Below are 20,026 nucleotides of genomic sequence, written 5' to 3'. Positions count from 1 at the left end.
ATGGCTGTTGCAGGTCAGTCACTGTTTTCAAGACCAGCCTCACCATCCGCAAAAGCAACAGTCTCACCTCCGTGTCTCCAGCTCCTGACGCCTCCTGTTTTGGTTGGTTCTGAGATTGTCAGTCGGTCGGTTTGCTGTCTCCAACTTATGAAGCCCCTCTCTTTTAGCCTCTTGAGTGACAGGATTACAGATGTGTTTGTGGAGATGTGGGGGAGGATTGGAAGAAGGACAAGGGATGACTTAACACTGTCTCTCTCAGTCTGTGGACAGCTCTGCCTGAACCTTTGCTCTCCCCTGTTGATGTGCAGAAAGGGACTTCAGAAACCACAGAAAGGAACAGAGCCTTTCTGGATGCTGGCAGTACTGAACGAAACAGAATGAGGTTCTAATGAGATTAACAGAAGTACAGGGTGCTTCAAAAGGATTAACCAGAGATTACCTCTTGAAAATCTAATCAAGAAAGAAGAAGGAGGAGGAGGAGGAGGAGGAAGAGAAGAAGAAGAAGAAGAAGAAGAAGAAGAAGAAGAAGAAGAAGAAGAAGAAGAAGAAGAAGAAGAAGAAGAAGAAGAAGAAGAAGAAGAAGAAGAAACCACCCAAATTAGAAACAAGCAAGAGGGCATAATTATATACATGGATTTTAAACCAAGCAAAACTGATCATTTTCTATGAAAACAGAGACGACCAAAATTAACTCAAGAAGAAACAAAGAGTCCAACAGAAAAAAGGCAAAAGATATATATCTATAATATTTATTTATATATTTATATATTATCTATATTTGCATATATAAGAGCACCAATGACCACCAGGCACACAGAGCCATGCTTAGACAATAGAATCAGCAATTGTACCAAAGACAGAGAGCAAGCTAAGCACACGTGTAAGCCTAACACTCAGAAGGCTGAGGGGGCTGAGGCACGAGGGTCCCCATGCATCTAAGCCATCTTCAGCTGCATACAGAATTCCAGCCCAACTTGAGCTTCAAAGTAAGATCCTGCGAGAGAGAGAGAGAGAGAGAGAGAGAGAGAGAGAGAGAGAGAGGTGTTTTGCATGGCCCTTATAGGTCAGTGGATTGAAAGTCGTGAAGGAGATGTTTATATTTCAGTGTTTCTATATTTGATTTTTAAAAATTTTATATTTATTTAAGATTTATTCATGTTAATTATTCATGTTAATTTTACAACACACACACACACACACACACACACACACACACACACTCTTTGCCTGCATGTGTGTCTGTGCACCATGTGTATGCCTGAGGCCAGAAGGGATGTTGGACTCCCTGGAGCTGAGGATAAGGATGGTTATGAGTCAGCAATGTACGTGCTGGGGATTGAACCTGGGTCCTCTGGAAGGGCGCCCAGTGCTCATAATTACTGAGTCATATCCCCAGACTGTATTTTTGAATTTTAGCAAATGTGTGTGTTGAAACTGAAAAAGATAAACTAGAACTAGAACGGAAATGATGGATACCACAGTTGTTACTGTGTTCATACGGGAGAGCAAGATCCAAAATGACTCCACGGACTGCAAACAGTCCGAGCATCTAAAACAGTCAGTATGAGAAACAGGAGAGAGAGAGAAATAAACAACAGAGTACAGGGTAAAGCCACACCAGTGAAGAAACTCCTGCCTAACACATGGCAAGCTACTCAGTGATTGTTGAACAAATGAAAGAAAAATAAGACCAAAATCAGTGACCTACCTACTAGAAAGTGTTGTACAATCAGTAATAGAAAAAACTTCTGCATTAGTCAGAGTTCTCTAGAGTCACAGAGCGTATGGAATATCTTTCTATATTAAGGGAATTTACTATGATGACTTACAGTCTGTAGTCCAACTCCCCAACAGTGGTCAGCTGTGAAGGGGAAGTCTAAGAGTCTAGTTGCTCAGTCCCACGAGGCTAGTTGTTTGAGCTGCTCTTCTGTAGAGGTAGATTCCAACAGATGTGTTGGCAAGTAAATGTAAACAGGCAAAGAAGAGTGAATCCTCCTTCTTCCAATGTCCTTATGTAGGTCTCCAGCAGAAGGTGTGGCTCAGATTAAAGGTGTGAACCACCTCGTCTGGATCTAGGACCTGTTTTGTCTCAGGCTGACCTTGAACTCAGAGATCTCCTTGCCTTAGTCTCTTGGGAATAAAGGCGTGTACTACCTTGCCTGGGCCTAAGTTTTTCATAGCCACTATGCTTCAAGGTCTGGATCACAGGTGAGCCCTCCAATTCTGGATTGTAGTTCATTCCAGATATAGTCAAGCTGACAACCAGGAATAGCCATTACAACTTCCAAAAGTATCTTAGGAAAAAGAGTCCTGGGGCTGAAGAGACAGCTCAGTTAACAGCACATACCGCTCTTCCAAAGGACCCAAGTTCTGGCCCCAGCACCTACGTCAGGAAGCTTACAACTGCCTCTTGCACCAGCTCCAAAGGGATCCAATGCCTCCAGCTTCTGTAGGCTCCTTTGGTCGTGGTACTTTATCGCAGCAACAGAAAAGTAACTAATGTTCAGCTATACACCAAGACTCTGCCTTAATCATTAAAATATAAATAACTTCTGGTTTCTTTGGAAAGTCAGTTATGACAAATAACATAGGTGAAAGACTGTTTTCTTGAAGCAGAAGCAGACACAGGTGAAAGGATGCATGCTGAAGGAATAGCAATACGGCCTCACAGACAGTGGGAGAGCGACCATCAGTTTGCTTTGCTCCGCATCACCATCCTTTGCTAATGATGAGCCTGTACTGGTTCGCCTTACACTGTGTTGCTGACTCCGCCTGTGGTGATGCCTTAGAGAGAAACTCCCCAAAGACCTTCTCGTTGGGTTCCTGCAGCTTCTTGCCACTTCTGCAACACAGCCCATTGGCAAGCCTTGCTGAGGCTTCTTCTGGATTGAACTGTCCTTGCTGGGTCTGGTTGACTGCCTCTGCTGATTCGTATTTGGTGTGCTACTGCACTGAAGTGTAGATACCCTAACAATGAAGATTGGACTGCTCCCAAAGAACTATTTCCAAACAGGTCCACCTTCCCCATGTCCTAGTAACTTTCCTCTTTCACTGCCTCTGGTGGGTGATGGGTGAGAGGAAAGGTTGAAGGTTTATTAAAGTAGGCTGAGAAAAATTTATAATTTATGCCTATAATGTCTCTCTTGGAAAGAATTGCTATTGTATCTATACTCTTCTTTGTGTCTATTTGGTGTTCTTTATGTGCATGCTGTGGGGTGTGTGTGTGTGTGTGTGTGTGTGTGTGTGTCGCATTCAGAAGACAGAAGGCCAGTGTCAGGTCAGAACTGGAGTCAGACAGTTGTGAGCATCCCATGTGGTTACTGGAAACTGAAACCAAGTCCTTTGCAAGAGCACCAAGTGCTTTTAGTCACTGAGTCATTTACACTCTTAACAAAACTAAGCTTGAAGTTTAAGGGCATACTGCAGTTACTGGTCACCTGTATACAGCAAAGTTAAAATGATGGGGTCATAATATTTGTTCACTGGCATTTACATATTAGTTTGTGCTCATGTTTATTAAAATTTATTTTTTCCAATACTTAATTTTGCAGTAGTATATCAGTTCAGAAATATTACAGTGTGGTTTCATTATATATAAAAGTCACACTGGGGATGGAGCGATGGCTCATGGGGATGGAGCGATGGCTCAGTGGTTAAGAGCACTGTCTGCTCTTCCAGAGGTCCTGAGTTCAATTCCCAGCAACCACATGGTGACTCACAACCATCTGTAATGGGATCCAGTGCCCTCTTCTGGTGTGTCTGAAGACAGCTACCATGTATTTACATGAATAAAATAAACGGATCTTAAAAAATAAAGTCACACTGAGAGAATTCTTGGCAAGTATAAGCGTGTATTGACTAGAACTTAAATATGTACCAGAAAGGCTATAATAGATAATACTGGTTGCCAATTTAACTGAGCCTAAAATAAACTAAAATACCAAGCACTGGGCACTCCCGTAAGACACTGTCTTGACCAGATTATCTGAAGCAGGAAGACCCACCCTACATGTGGTTGGCACGTTCTGATGGGAGCCCAGATAACAAGACGGGGAAGGAGGAAACTGCTTTTGGCTTGTTTGCACTCACTCTTACTGGCGAGTTCATCTCTCTTGATGCTGCTGTTAGAACCAGCTTCCTCAGGACTCTAAGGTAAACTAACGACCAGCACTCTCCAAGATCCTCCACTGCGGAGATATCCAGCATCATGGACTGAGCGACAACCAGATTCTCAGGCTCTCCAGTGTGAGACAACCATTCTCAGATTATCTAGAGCACATCCTGTAAGTCATCCTAATAGATCATGAACACGTGTGGACACACACATACACACACACACACACACACACACACACACACACACACACACACACACACCATTGGTTCTGTGCCTAACTAACACGCTTCTATGTATCTCCAAGGGATACACCAAAGTTATGGGAAGCCACTAAATGAGGCAGACACCTGAAGGAGAAAACTCCTATGCTAGCACACATTCAAAACGTCTTTTCCTCTTGTTTCACCTGAAACCTCTTGGAGGAAAGGGAGCGTGCCCAAAGGCATTCCTCTGTCACCTCTATGACATAAGCTGAGCGTGCCCAGAAGTCCTCTTTTCCACCCTTTTAACCGTTCAAACACATCACTGACCTAAGCACATGCCTGCCGTCTTACATTCTTGAACTATGACCTTAGAATGAGCATGCAATCATATCTTACACTGAGTATGCAAAGGCATGTTCCTGCCCCTAGAGGGGCACATGTTCCTGCTTTCCTATATGAACATGTGTAGGTCCCATCAGGAAAATCTCCACACTTCCTTTGTTTGAGAGCATTGCTTTGAAAATAGCTCCCGTGTTCTCCCTTGCCACTTAAGGCAATATATTTTTCTTCACTCATTTCTTGGCCGATTTTTTTTTCTGGCTTTGTACTAAGATGGGAAATACTGAAAAATTGGGGCTTCTGGGTAAGAGGGTAGCTTAAAAACTGCCTCTTGGTGACCTGGTGGAGAGTCAGAATGAGAAAAAAGCAAACTCTATTCTAAAGAAAGAAAGGGGGAAAGAGCCTTAGAAAGAGATGAGTGCCTAGAAAAAGACCAGAGACGCACAGCTCCAGCCACATAGCTCCCTGGGGTGGGGAGGGAGAGAGGAGCAGAAGCTTTATCCTGAGAGTCAGGAGCCCCTGGTCAGAAAAGATGGGTAATTCCATGGACAAACCCACAGCCTTCAGGAGCCTCAAACCCAATGGCAGGTTTTGGTTAGACACAGTGATTCATCAAAGATACACCCGAGCCAAATCAACAGGTCCTACTGGGAGCAGCAGCACTTGACCACAGGTTGGATGTTGTGCAGAGAAGAGTTTACTGGTATCAGTGCCATTTACCTGACTGGAAAAACAGGTTTGTCAGTCATTTGCAATGGTTACCTATTGCTGTGTAACAACTTGCTCTCAACTTCTGACAGCTTAAAACAAAATGTACGTTAGCTCACAGTTTCTGAGGGCCAGAATCCCAGCAGAGGCCTTGCTGACTGGGCCAAGTTTGGGGTTTTCTATGATGCTGTACTCAGGAGCCTCATCTAGAGCTGGAGGATCCCTATAAGCTCACGTGCCCGGTACTGGACACTGGGAGACCTTGGTCCAGGCTGTGACCATTGATCTTAATGTCAGCTTGCTATGACCTGGAATCGTTTGAATAGGGATCCTCAGTTAAAGATGTGTCCCTTTTGTCTTCATTAGCGTGGGGGAGGTCCACCCAAGTGTACGTGGGTAGTCTTTGGCTCACTTGACCTTCCCTCTCTACACCGGCTGATCCCTTTAATGATAGAACAATTAGGCTTGCCCTGTTGCCTGACAACCAGCGGCTCTCTGGGAAGCTCTCTGGGGGCCCTCCAGGATTTCAGCTGCCAAGTACCCAGGTCCATGGACTGAATCATCACTATGCTCTCTGGCTGTCTAGTGAGGAACAGTCACTGTTGGAACTCTGACTTCTAAGGCTGTGGACTGAGCAACTACTGGGTTTTTGGACTTTCAGATAAGGTAGCTGTTGATACTACTGCAGTGTAAGCTGATTTAATAAACCGTGTGTGTGTGTGTGTGTGTGTGTGTGTGTGTGTGTGTGTGTGCGCGCGCGCGCACACTCGCGCACGCATCAGTTCTGTCCCTCTAGAGAACACTAACACAGTAGCCAAGAAAACCTCCCAACGGGGCTGCTAAGAGAATCTATCTTCTGACTGGTACTTTATCTTTCAGATACACTGATCTAAAAGAGCAGAGGAAGCCATGGTAACAGAATGGCCTAGTACCTAACGTATCCTCCTACCAATTTTTTAAAGGTTTGTTTATTTTATGTGTGTGGGTGTTTTACCTGTGTGCATGTAAGCCAGTACAAGTCACTACACAAGACCTTCCAAATCTACTAAAGTTTGCTCAAGCATAATGCTCAGTATAAATGTAGCAACTCTCTGCTATACATGATTGCAACAAAATCCGGCCAGCAGGATGTGAACATCAAACTATGACGACTCGAGGAAATAAAGATGCTGAGGCCGGCAGTTCCTATCTTAGCAGTTACCATGGTGACAAGAGGCATCAACAGCTGTTTAAAGGAGCTGTCTTTGATATTTCACATCTTATTAGCCACATGATACCAAACATATCAAAATCATGGAGAAGCTTTTTATTTAAGTTACTGAATAAAGTGATTAAGCAAGTAATATTTTAGTTAAAATTAATAAAGTTATCTTAATATATAACACTTTTCTAGAGTTTTAAGGGTTTTTTTGTTGTCCCATTTAGTTATTCTTAAAAACAGATTCAGTGTTTAGCATTTATTTGTGGCAGACACGAAAGCGTACACTCATGCCACTGTGAAAGTGTGGACCCGTAGAGGAATCAGTTACTCCTCCCATCACGTGAGACTGGGAGTCGAAATCAGGTGGGGAGGCTTGGTGGCGGGTGCCTTTAACCACTGAGCCACCCCTCTGGCCCTCACACTGAATTCTTAGCAAGCTCCTATGAGGTACCTATGATTTTCTCCCTCTGGGCTACTGAGATCAAGAGGTTAGTAATCTGCTGAAGACCACACAGCCTGCAGGTAGACAGGCTGAGACGATAGCCTCTGAGATAAGGGAGATCCACACTTTTCCTTTCTCCCAAAGCTGCCTTGATGATAATGTGTGAGCGCTAACTGAAGTTGATTATTAACTGTATCAACCCCTGCCTAGACTTGACCCTCCAGCGTAACACCCATGATGCTCCACCTCTCCACAGCAGGGAAGACAGCCTGAGATTATAGTTCAGAAAGAGCACATCTCTCCTCGGCCTGTCCTGTCCTCCAGCACACATCAGTGCCTAGAACACTGCCTGTCAAGGAACCAGTATCAATTAATAAGTGTTGAATTAAATCAACGGAAATGTCAAAAGGGGGAGGGGAAAGGTACTAAAAACAAATGTTCATGTAAATGTCACTATCTAAAAGAAAGAAGCTGAAAAGTTCAAGATGGAACTTAAGAAATAAGCAAATGTGGCTTGGCACGGAGGCTCACACATTTGATCCCAACACTCCCACGGCAGAGGCAGGTGCGTCTCTGACTTTGAGGCCAGCCTGGTCACTACGTAGTCAGTTCCAGGCCAGCCAAGGTTACATAGTGAGACCCTGTCTCAACGAACAAAACAAAAACAAAACAAAAACCCCAGAAATAACCAAATGCTTACTCATGCTAAGATGTACTTGTTTTTCTGCCCGTGCCGTGTATGCCACACCCAGCAGAGCAGTCAGCAGAGGGGCAGAGATGCAGAGATGCAGGTCTTCGGCGAGGGAAGTGTGCATCTCCCGTCCGTCACCGGCCTGCTCATGTTCATGTGCTGGCTTACACTTCTATAATTCTTTTCTGGAGAACATTCATGACTACCTATTTAGCTGAAGAAGGGCGCTTGATGAGGCCATCAGATGTGAGCCTAACCTGAGCCAGTGAACAACAGTATTTGCAGAACAGCAGCAGCACCTGCACTCTCTTGTCGTCTAGCATGGTGGCAAGAGGATGCCCACAGACAACTAAGAGTACTTCCTTCCACCAGCACGGTCTGCTCGGCGCAGGTAAGTGCCCCTATCAGTGCCCATCTCCTACCAGTCAGCAGCCGAGACTCCCGAATGAATCTAGAACACAGTGCCATGGAGACGTTACTAGGACCCTCACGCATGGCTTTTCTTCCAAGCATGTTTATTTTAAGCCTAGGGTGGGGTGCGGCTCAGTGGTACAGTATCTGCCTAGCACATGCGAGGCCCTGGTACCCATCCTCAGCACTGCCTCTCAAAAAAGCAGGCCTGAATTTGAAAAAGTCTGATGCTTGCACATGAGTGGACAGACTACTGATGAGTGGACTGATACCTAACAATGTATTAGACTGAGAGTTAAGTCCAAGCACATACAGGAGTTTAGTCTGCCTTAACTCTGACATTCCGAAAGCACCAGTCAATGGTGCAGAGAGAATGGGCTTCCAGAAGAAGCCTGGTTAGGTACTCCTTATACCACATTGACCCAAGCGGCGTCAAACACTGAACAAAAGAGAAGAAAGCACACACCCCACAGAACGCCAGGGTCACAGGAGGGAGAGAGTTTATTATGATGTAGAAATGTAAGCGTGGACATAGTCAAATGACCACAGCAGGCTGAATGGAGACAAACGGTGTTTTTACTCGCTGCCAGACTTGGGCACCCACAAATACAAAGGATACAACGCAATAGCCCACAGGAAGACACGCGGAGCTGACAGACAGGCCACAGGAAGCACAAGTGGCTCCCCGACATGTATAATCTTCAAGTCATTTTTCATACAGGACATCAATTTATCACGCCATTCTACCTGGCAGATGGCAAAGGGGCTTACAGTTGACCACAATGCAATCCTGACTGGTGACAGTGGGAGGAAGCTGGCCTCCCATTTCTCGGTGCATGTATGGTTAAGAGGGCCCATGGTGGCTTCAGGCATTCTCCAGGGATACTGTGTGCAGCACGTCCGCCCACATCATGGCAATCCTACACTTCGACTCACTCTTCCCAGGCATGAGAACAAAGGGCTCACGAACTGGACAGAAGGTGGACTTCTTTTCCTGTGTCCTCTTTTGAACATGTGGAATTTTACATGCTGTCATATACTACTCTACAAACTATAATTTTATGGTACATGTCTGGCAATTTTTATAAAAGAACTTAAAAAAAAAAAAACAACAACAAAACCCAGCATGAAACAGGGTCTCATCAAGTAGCCCAAGCTGGTCTTGAACCTGTGATTCTCTGCCTCTGCCTCTAGAGTACCTGGCATATTAAGCCTGTGCCCACCGCACCTGGTAAATAAAAGCATTGTTTCTGCCCTTCCTTTTGTCAAGTTGACTCATAGAAGAAAAGCCAATCACTATGAAGTGGAGAACAGCCTCCAGTCTAACAACAGATTCAGAGACTGTTCTCTAAGGACGAGATGAAACTGACTGACAGACTGATGGACACTTCCCTAGATCCTAAGCAAGCTACAGATTTCTTTAAACTAATTAACAGGCAAGCAACATTGTGCTCTGTGTCCTCTCCCACTGGAGAAAAAAATCAAAACTACTTGAGAGGGATTAGAAGGTGTGGCTTGTTGGGAGGAAGCCTGTCACTTGAGGTGGGCTTTGAGATTTCAAAGGCCTGAACCCAGCCCAGGTTCAGTCTCTCAACCTTTCGAAACTGGATGTAGAACTCTCACCTATCTCTCCAGCACCATGTCTGCCTGTGCACCACCATGCTCCCTGCATGAACTAAACCTCTAAAACTATACTCAAGCCCCCAATTAAATGCTTGCTTTTGTATGAGTTGCCATGTTCATGGTGTCTCTTCATAGCAATAGAAGACGAACTAAGACACGGAGGGCTGGGGGGATGACTCCTTTAATGCAATCCCATGAAGACCTGACTTCAGTCACAAACAGGCACTTAAGAGCTAGGCATAGCCTCAAGCACTTGTAACCCTAGCACTTGGGGCTGAGGTGTGGGTGAGATGTGATGTTCAGTCTTGTTGAACTGGTGAGCTCCAGAGTCAATAAGGGACCACGTTTCAAAAAACAAGGAGCAGGGACTGGAAAGAGAGCTCAGCAGTTGAGAGAACTTAACAGTTTTGCTGCTGGCCCGGATTCAGCTCCCAGCACCAACACAGTGGTTTACCACCATCGTAACTCCAGTTCCAGGGGAAAATGCACCACCCCCCCTCTGGGCTCTGCAGGCACCAGGCATACAGGTAATGCAAAAACAGACAGACAGACAAAACACTCGTACACATAACATAAGACACAAATCTTAAAAATATAAATAACGGGGTTGGGGATTTAGCTCAGTGGTAGAGCGCTTGCCTAGCAAATGCAAGGCCCTGGGTTCGGTCCCCAGCTCCGAAAAAAAGAAAAAAGAAAAAAAATATATAAATAACAAATAAATAACAAAGTGGAAAGCAGTCAAAGAAGTGATACCGGATGTCAACTTCATGCACACATGTAACACTCTCTCTCTCTCTCTCTCTCTCTCTCTCTCTCTCTCTCTCTCTTTCTCTCTCTCTCTCTCTGTCTCACACAGAGAGAGAAGAAGAAGACAGAATAACTAATAAGGCAGCAGCTGGAGATGAAAGGACAGAAACAGAAGACAGTGGCACCGAGAAGGGAACTTTAAAAAGGAACACTCAATTATTTAAGCATAGTCCTGAGTGTGTGACAGATGAAGCAGACATGGTGCTTAGTAGAGGGACAAAGGAGAGAGCTGATAGTCTGAGATGAGGATTCTCTCAATGTCACCATGTCAGGGGAACAACTGGAAAACCCCCAAATATCATCTCAGTGATCTGGAATATTCGCACTGCCAGAGCACGTATGTGTGCAGATATAGACATGGTGATGTGTGCAGATGCAGACAGACATGGTGATGTGTGCAGATGCAGACAGACATGGAGATGTGTGCAGATGCAGACAGACATGGAGATGTGTGCAGATACAGACAGACAGACATGGTGATGTGTACAGTGGTGTTTATAACAACAGAGGGAGAGTCTGGTGTCCATCATAGGACACTTGCAAAATGAGAAACAAATGAGAATTCGGACATCAAAACTAGTCAGAGCTGGACACTTTTAACCTCAGCATTTGGGAGGCAAAAGCCGGCAGATCTCTGAGAGTTCCAGGCCAGTCAACACACTAAGTTCCAGGACAGCAGGGGCTCTATAGAGAGACCATGTCTCAAAAAACAAAAACAAACCAGCCAGAACCTGACGTCTTGGTGGTAGGAGACTCAGCAGTGTATAGCCAGCCAGGGCCACTGTGAGAGCCTATCTCAGAACAAGAGAAAAAGGAAAAAACCTGGTATGTGTGAGGCCCTGTGTCTGATTGCCAGCACTGTAAGATTTTATTTATTTACATAGTTTATTTGCTTAGTGTTTTTTGTTTTTGTTTGGTTTGGTTTGGTTTGGTGTGAGATAGAGCTCGCCATTTAGCTCCAGCTGTCTACATACTGACCACAAATGTGTAATCATGTTAGGATGAACACTCTTGCTATTAATAAGGGATCTAGAGCTCGCACAAAAAGAGACCTGAAAGAACAGAAACATGGCCTGATGAGATGGCTCAGGGGGGGAAGGCACTTGTCACCAAGCCTGAGGACATGAGTCCAATCCTCAGAACCCACATGATGGAAGGAAAGAAACAACCCCACAAGTTGTCTTCTGACGCCACACATGTGCTATGGCCAGTGTGTGCACCCACAGACACATACGCAAGCAATTCATAAGTAAATATAAAAATAGAAGCAAAACAGACGAAAACTGAGAGGATGGGATTTTCATCCCCAAGCAAGAATGACTTTTCCTTCTTCTCTCGAGATGGTGTCTTTCCTAGACTGCTTTCAAACTCTCAGGTCCAGATGATCCTCCTGGCTCAATCTCCCAAGTAGCTTCAGACTAGAGATGAAATCATCACTCCTGGCAAAGAATTACATTTTGTAGAGGAAGGGGCTGAAATGGAGCATGGAGCCCAGGGTTTTGTGCATAGTACACCAGCACTCTGCCCTCAACCCTTGGAGTTACTTCTTGAAATAAGAAATTAAATCCAGGGGGTTGGGGATTTAGCTCAGTGGTAGAGCGCTTGCCTAGCAAGCGCAAGGTCCTGGGTTTGGTCCCCAGCTCCAAAAAAAAGAAAAAAGAAATTAAATCCAGGAAACAAAGTCTTTCTTTAAATCTTATTTTTAAAATAGCAGTGATGAAATGAACATGTTCTTCCTGACCATGAACCTACACAGTCATTTGCATGCACACACACATACACAAGCATATTAATGCACACACATACACATGTATGTGCACGCACAAATATATACAAAAGCATGTACATGTTCACACACACATGTGTGCGCACACACATTCATACACACTCACACATACCTACCCATACATTCATACACACCCATGCCTATACTTGCAACACAGATAAACAAGGAATACATATATACTTGTATATACATGTATACATACATACACATGTACAGACACATGTGCACATATATGCATTCAGGCATATTCATAGATACTTACACACAAATACACATACATGCCCATGCATACACATAAACTGGAACTCATATATACATGCACACATGCATGCACATTCATTTATACACACTCTCAAACACGCCCATGCACACACACTTGCATACACTAAACACTGACACATACACACGTGCCCACACACCCTTACTTGATAGACATTCAGTATTTCCTTATAGGTTCTGTTCCTTCTCATGGATGCAGTTTGTTAATGAAACTGCCTTTCCATGTGCCATCTGCCTAAACCCACTTAGGGTTTGAAAACAACACAGCATGACGGTCCCATTGTCATCACAGTCTGGGACCCAGGCTCAGTGCAGAACCTATCAAAACCCTGGACACAGAGTGAAGAGTCCTCATGGCTGTCACAGTGACCATGCTCTCTACCATAACACAGCTCTTATTTACTCCGTGCACAGCATGTTTCTCATCACTCCTTTTTCTTTATCTTTAAGCCAGTATGCAAAAACAGCAAAGGTGTACAAATGGGGCACCATGCAGCATTCCACGCGTCAGACAGTGGTGAAGGGTCTCACTGTAGATCATTATGCCTCGGTATGGTTTGTTTAGGATGCTATCACACTCTCCCAAGTGAAAAGTACAGAACAGAAATTGAATGACTGATTGTCCTAAAGTTATAGAAATCAGTGAAAGAAACCATGGTCTCCTCTGCGGAGCTGAGAGCTGTTTCACACCACTTCCCATTGAAGTGAGCCACAGGGCTCTGAAGGCTGCCCTAACAAGCATCCCATCACAAAACCTCACCAGCACTGCAGAGAAGAGAGCTGGTGAGAGCCTCTTTCAAGATGCTGAAGCCTATGAAATGCTTCCCACTCACAGGAGACGCAAGCTCTGACCGTGGCCCGTGGCCTAGCAACATTTCCATGCAACTGTACTATTCCTGAATCAGTCATTAGAAAAGTAAGGGAATTGGCCTGAAACGTGTAGCTCTGTGGTGAACTACACATTTACCATATGCAGATTTGATTCCCTACTGCCAAGAAAGAAAGAAGGGGGAGAGAGGGAGGGAGGGAGGGAGGGAGAGAGAGAGAGAGAGAGAAGGAAGAGGAGGAGGAAGAGGAGGAGGAGGAGGAGGAGGAGGAGGAGGAAGAGGAGGAGGAGGAGGAGGAAGGAGGGAGTAGGAAGGGAGGGAGGAAGGGAGGGAAGAAGGAAGGGAGGGAGGAAGGAAGGAAGAAAAACGATTTACGCCATGATTGAGCTAGAATCTACTTAGCACATTTAAGTACAAGTCTTTATTTGTTTTGTTTTGGGTATTGCATTGCTTATGTGGTGCTGACATGGGTGTGTAGACCAGGTTACCCTCCCACCTCACTCTCCTGAACGCTAGCATTGGAGGTATGTGATGTCTGGCTAAAGTCTAGATCTTCATTGTCTCCTGTGTTCCAGACACAGTGCTAACTACCATGAATATGAAAAAGACACCACCCAGCTTCCATTAACTTCTAAGTGACGGGAGGGACCCAGTCGCACAGGTTACTAAATCTCGGCCTGCACAGTTTTGAGTACAAACTTAAGTTATGAGGAAAACGATGACAATTATGACGGATGGCACTTTTGAAAAATGCTTTTTACATTTTACTCTGTGTATGTGTCTGTGAGTGTGTGTGTGTGTGTGTGTGTGTGTGTGTGTGTGTGTGTGTGTGTTCATACACACATACTTGTGCCTGTGCCAGAGTGTTCATGTGGACATCAGAGAACAACTGTGGGGGCTGGGGATTTAGCTCAGTGGTAGAGCGCTTACCTAGGAAGTGCAAGGCCCTGGGTTCGGTCCCCAGCTCCGAAAAAAAAGAACCAAAAAAAAAAAAAAAGAGAACAACTGTACAACTGTGGCAGTAGGCTCTCTCCTTCCACCTCGTGAGTTCAAGGGATTGAACTCAGGCTGTCAGACTTGGCAGTAAGCATCTTCACCCACTTAGGCATTCCACTAGCCCTTGGATTACTACTTAAATTCAACATTTAATATGCCTACTCTTCTTTCCTAGATATTTAAAGTAGATGTTTAAAGCCACCCCTTATAGGACACACTGGAAGAAGCTGATCAGGTATAACACACGCAAGAAATAATTGATGTCCTAGAAGGAAGGAAGTTATCAAAGATCTAGAGTGGTCACATTGGATGGACTGAGGAATTAAAGGGAAGGGGTTCAACACGGCCAATTTGAGACAATTTCAGCAAAATAAGTATAATGACAACTAATAAATTATTTAAATGCATATGAATAATATCAAAAGAATAAAAGTTCAGGACAGGGATTTCTAACCTACAGAATAGTACCTGAAAAATGTAAAGAAAACAATAGAATTAGGAAAAAAAATCACCATGTTGCAACTGTAACATAGTCACTGAGACATGCCAAAACCATCGATGATGGTCGTGGAAAAGCACACTCACATAATATCAAAGTTTCACCCCACAGCCAACGTTATTAACTGTAAAGGGGAAGCCATGATCAAAGCTGACCTTCAAACCCACTGGGCTGCCTGACACTCTGGGCTTCCAAGGAAGATGTGGACAGGCAGGCATCACCCCTGAAACCTCTTGTCAGATCAAAACACTGCAAGGGGAGATGGGGGACATTTTACTGGAAAACTTGCGTGGCCTTTTAAAGAAAATTAATTCATTCTCAAAATGTCCACATTTCAAAGGACAAACATACATACCGAGATCCAGGAAGGTCCCAGACTGGAAGAGAGAGACAATTAATAAAAATCAACCCTGCACAAAGGAACCTGACAAATCCTAAAGCAACCACCAGAAAATGTCCCAGGCAGGGCCCGGTGATGCACATCTTTAACCCAGCACCTGGGAAGCAGAGGCAGGTAGATTTCTGAGTTCAACTGTGCATAATATGTTCTACCCCAAGCCATGGTGAGACTCTGTCTCAAAACACCACAAATAAAATAAAGGCCTCATAGTTACAAATGTGACTCAAACGAATGAAAGACGGTCTCAGAAAAAAAGGGAAGATGTATATTTTAAAATGAAAATTTTTATGGTTGAAGCAGGAAGTAACCAATTCTAAGGAGCATCTACAGACACAGAATGAGGAGCCACAGGACATGATCGGAGAACTTGAATATCTTCCTCGGACCTCAGCCACCATGAGCAACAGAGGCTGATGAAAGAGGGAGACAAGGAGGTGGGGAAGAAAGGCCTCGAGAACAGCTGGGACCAGAAGAAGGATCTGACACTTGACATCAGGGTCCAAGAACAAGGAGACAAGGAGATCAGAGCCCTTACGAACCAGAGTACAGCAGCTAAAACATCCCAGGTTTGACAAGAGAGGACCCTGTACATCGAAATGCTAAAGCACAAGTGGAAGGCCCAAAGAGGCCCACGGTAAGACAGGTCAGAGGAGGATAAGAAGGAAAAGAAAGACGGGACAACCCCGCTTGAACTATGGGAAGAAACAACGCATCGGTGGCTGACAGCCGACGGGAACTGCAGGCTGGAAGGAAGCAACACACTTCCAATGTTGGAAGAAAAGACCCATCAAGCCAGAGCCCTACGATGGGCTTGTGAAAGTATCCATTAGGAATCAAAGAGAAATCAAGGCTGTCTCCAATAAGGGAAAACAGAGAATGGGTTGCCAGAAGTCCTGCCCTAAAGGGGAGGCTCTGGGGAGGATGTGGTGCTGGGCTGTACCCCCACCTATAACCCCCTACAAAAGAGTGCAACACAAAACCCACTCAGTGAGAAAGAAACAATAGAGAGTATATAGAAGGGAGAAATGGCAGGAAACAAAGTATATCCACAATTTAATAATCTCTAACACAAGATTTCCAAATGGCATTTAACCCTTGAAGCAAAAAAAAAAAAAAAAAAACAAGACAAAACAAAAAACAAAAAACAAAAATCACAACCCTGACGCGCTTCTAAACTCGTGTATAGCATTATAAATGGGGAGGGAAAGAGACGTGAAGTTCCCACACATCCCTGCAGTAACAAAATAATGACACCAGGGGAAGATATGTTAAGTACAAAGGCTATAGACACAGCAACTACGAATACTGCTGTGTAATGAGTCCATGGAGAATAACTCAGACATGGACTGGAGGGATGACTCAATGGTTTAAGGACACTGACGCTTTTCCAGAGGACCCAGGTTCGAGTCCCAGCAACCCTATGTGTCAGTCTGTACACCAGACTCTATCTGCAGAAATCTCTGGCCCGTCAGGAGCCTTCAGCTATGGTGAGAGAGAGGGCTGTGCTGTGTAGAGTCAGCTGTGGAAGGCTCAGCTAGCAAGCAAGGTGCAGAGGAGCCTCCAGCAGCTTTTCCAGGAGAGTGTTCTCTTCCCCAGAAGTGTTATGGCTCTGAGGGGACAGATGCTCTCGGGTGATGGGCTAATTCTCACACCTTTATTCCTTCTGGATAGGATCTTGTGTACATTTTGGGCATGGGTTGGGGTCTGACAGCAGATGTCTTCTACTGGCTTGGTCTGAGATGTTAGGGATGCCTCATCTGCATGTAGAGGGACTTTGGGGTGCTCCCCTTACATGACGGATGGCCAGGATCTCCATGGGGGGCTGTGGTCACATGACATAGACCTGGTGGGAAGCAGTTGAAGCTCCTACCATCATTCCAGAGGTTCTGGGGCTTCCAACCCGCTCAACCTTACCAAGTTTCCTGGCGTAGTCCACTGCCCCACACACAGGGATGCTCACAACCTTCTGTAACTCTAGGACCAGCAGATTCATCGCCCTCTTCTGGCCTCTGCAGGTACTGCACACACACAGTGCACAGCTATTCCTACTGGCAAAACCCGTGTACACATAAAATTTTAAAATGCCCAAGGACCACTTTAAACCCAGCACTCAAGAGGCAGAGACTGGCAGATCTCTGAGTTTGAGGGCAGTCTGATCTACATAGAGAGTTCCAGGACATCCAGGGCTACATAATACGTTGTCTCAAAACAAACAAAAAAACCCCAAACAGTTCACAGGAGGGCAAGAAAAAGAAAATAAACATTAAAATGGAAATCCAAGAACAAAGATTTAAATGAAAAGACATGGTAGAGGGAAGCCCTACTGAACTGTCAACATATTAACGAGGAAATGACCTAAAAAGATAACAGTTAGAAAAGCAGATTTAAAAACAAGTTTAAACAAATACCACCCTTCCCCTCCTATGTGGAAACTGAATTTAAATTTGGTATATGGGCATGGGTATGCATGCATGTTAGGGAAGCATGAACTAGAAAGCAGATCATGAAAGAACGAAGGACTCTTAAGGGAGGTGCGAAATAGCAAGGGCAATTATGTAAACTATGTAGTAAGAAAGCAGAGAGGGAAGCAGCCGGGGTGGGGATGGAAAGAGGAATGTGGAAAACAAAGTGTAAGGGCACAAACGGATGAAGATGCTGGGGGAAACTTTGCTTGCTAACATAAACAGTTTAAACAGGGAAAGCAAGATGTAAGAAACTCAGCTTAAACATCAGAGAGTGGATGAAAATAAAGAATGGGTAGCTGTCTCTGCATTATTCATGAAGAAAGAAGGGTAGCTTAGTTGATAACTAACAAAATAGACTTCAAAGAAAAGTCCCAGAATCCCCTAGAGCATGTGTGGGGCATGGCCAAAGCAATACAGAGTGTTCAACAAAGATGTGCGCCTCTAACCGCAATCCCAGCCCTGCCTCGAGAATCTAGAAAGAAAGAACCAAATAAACTCAAAGCAAATAGAAGAAAATACTTTAAAAAGTGAATGAAATCGGAGAACAGAAAAAATAATGAGATAAGGTGCCAGTTCTTTGATGATCAATAAAATTGGAAAACATCTTATAGAGAAAAGATAAGGGTTACTATTACCAGAGAGAAACTCATTCTAAGACTTCTGTATGGAAGATAAGAGATCAGAGCAACCGATTGGTGTATCAATTTGATGACTTAGATGGAACAGGCTAATTCCAGTTAAAAACAAATGACTGACTCACCTAACAGGGGAAAGGTCATTTGGAAATTCCTATAACTATCTTAAGACATTGAGAGTGTGATTTAAAATAGAAACATTAACCTTAAAGTTTTACAGATGACACATTAGGTAATTATGCCCCTTCCCTAACAAATAAAAACAACAGTAAATGATTTTGTAACTATACCAAGATGGTTTATATTATATATTTCTATGATATAATTTATAAATTAATATAAAGTATATTAATATATAATTTATATATTATTTATTATATAATATTTGTATGATATATACAATATCTTCAGAAAACAAAAGTTTTGTTAGGACACTAATTTCTTGAAATTAAATTCTTAATTTCCCATTTAAGAAATCTCTGAGCCAAGAGACTCACTGAGGAACTTCTGTCATGTTTAAAGGAGAATTCACTGATTCACTGTCTACTGGGAATTCTTGAGACAACAGAAGAAAACAGAACATGTGATTCGTGTTATGCAGCTAGTATCCCATGTTATAAGAACTGGATAGGAACCATACAAAAATGAAAACATAAATGGCTCTCACAGATAAAACACAAAATTCCACAGATCCCATAACAGTATCAGCAAATGAAAGCAAAACATAAACTAACCATGTACTGGGTTTATTCTAGAAATGAAGGGTTGGATCAGTACTTAAAGATCCATAAATATAATCTACCATATAAACGTGTTAAACAGGGTGACTGACACGATCACCTCAATTAATGCAGAAAAGGCACTTGTTGGACCACAGGGGTGTAGCCCAGTGGTAGAGAATGTACTTGGCATGAACAGGGTCCTGGTTTAATTCCCCACCCCACCACAACACACACACTAATAAGAATACACAAAGATCAGGGTTCCCAGCATCCACATGGTAGCTCATAATCATCTGTAACTTAAGTTCCAGGGGATCTGATGCCCTCTTCTGGCCTCCTAGGGCACTGTATGTATGTAGTGAATTTATGTGTGGGCAAAACACCCATGCACATAAAATAAAAATAAATACATTTTTTAAAGACAGAAAGGAAACAAAATTATTATAACATTTAGCCTGCAGTGAGGTCTGGCCATTCTGCAGCAGAAGCACCTGGCAATACAGTGAAAGACAGCTCCTCTCTCCAGTAGTTCCTGCATTTCATCCCTGCTCCTGACTGTGATCTGGGGACTTGGCAGGTCTAGCCTTGGAAACAGGCTGAAGCCAATTGCAGAACTGGAGTCTAGAGTAACCACCAAGTCTACTTCTCAGCCAGTAGACCCAGTAGAACCGAAGGACAGGGCAGTGAAGGTCAGAGGGCACAATGACTACACCAAGAAGCTGTCACGATGGTCCTAGACCATGGGGGCTGGGCCAGATCGCTCTTCAGCTGAGTCTGGGGCTTCCACTGCACTGACCTCGCAGTCACCCCTTGGCAAACATAAAATCGGCCCCCATGGAGAAGGTGAATACTCACCCTAGCAGACAGGTTAGCTT

The 20,026-nt window shown here is 44.1% G+C and overlaps 1 protein-coding gene and 1 long non-coding RNA gene across 7 annotated transcripts in view; one reads left to right on the top strand and one right to left on the bottom strand.

Annotated features, from left to right (window-relative positions):
- The window catches only part of Specc1 (sperm antigen with calponin homology and coiled-coil domains 1), a 274,496-nt gene that overhangs the window by 233,344 nt on the left and 21,126 nt on the right, over positions 1–20,026 (bottom strand).
- On the top strand, positions 7,754–9,841 carry LOC148002904 (uncharacterized). Of its 2 annotated transcripts, none has more exons than XR_015631700.1 (2): positions 7,754–8,092; positions 8,834–9,841. It is a non-coding gene; the product is annotated as an uncharacterized LOC148002904 (long non-coding RNA). The 2 variants fall into 2 exon arrangements; XR_015631699.1 differs by having other exon boundaries at positions 8,703–9,841.

The sequence above is a fragment of the Rattus norvegicus genome, chromosome 10 (genome assembly GCF_021556685.1).
Source record: "Rattus norvegicus strain SHRSP/BbbUtx chromosome 10, alternate assembly SHRSP_T2T, whole genome shotgun sequence".
In the NCBI taxonomy this organism is placed as follows: domain Eukaryota; kingdom Metazoa; phylum Chordata; class Mammalia; order Rodentia; family Muridae; genus Rattus; species Rattus norvegicus.
Note: the sequence above shows the minus strand (reverse complement) of the source record. Positions and strands in the feature narration are given on the sequence as shown.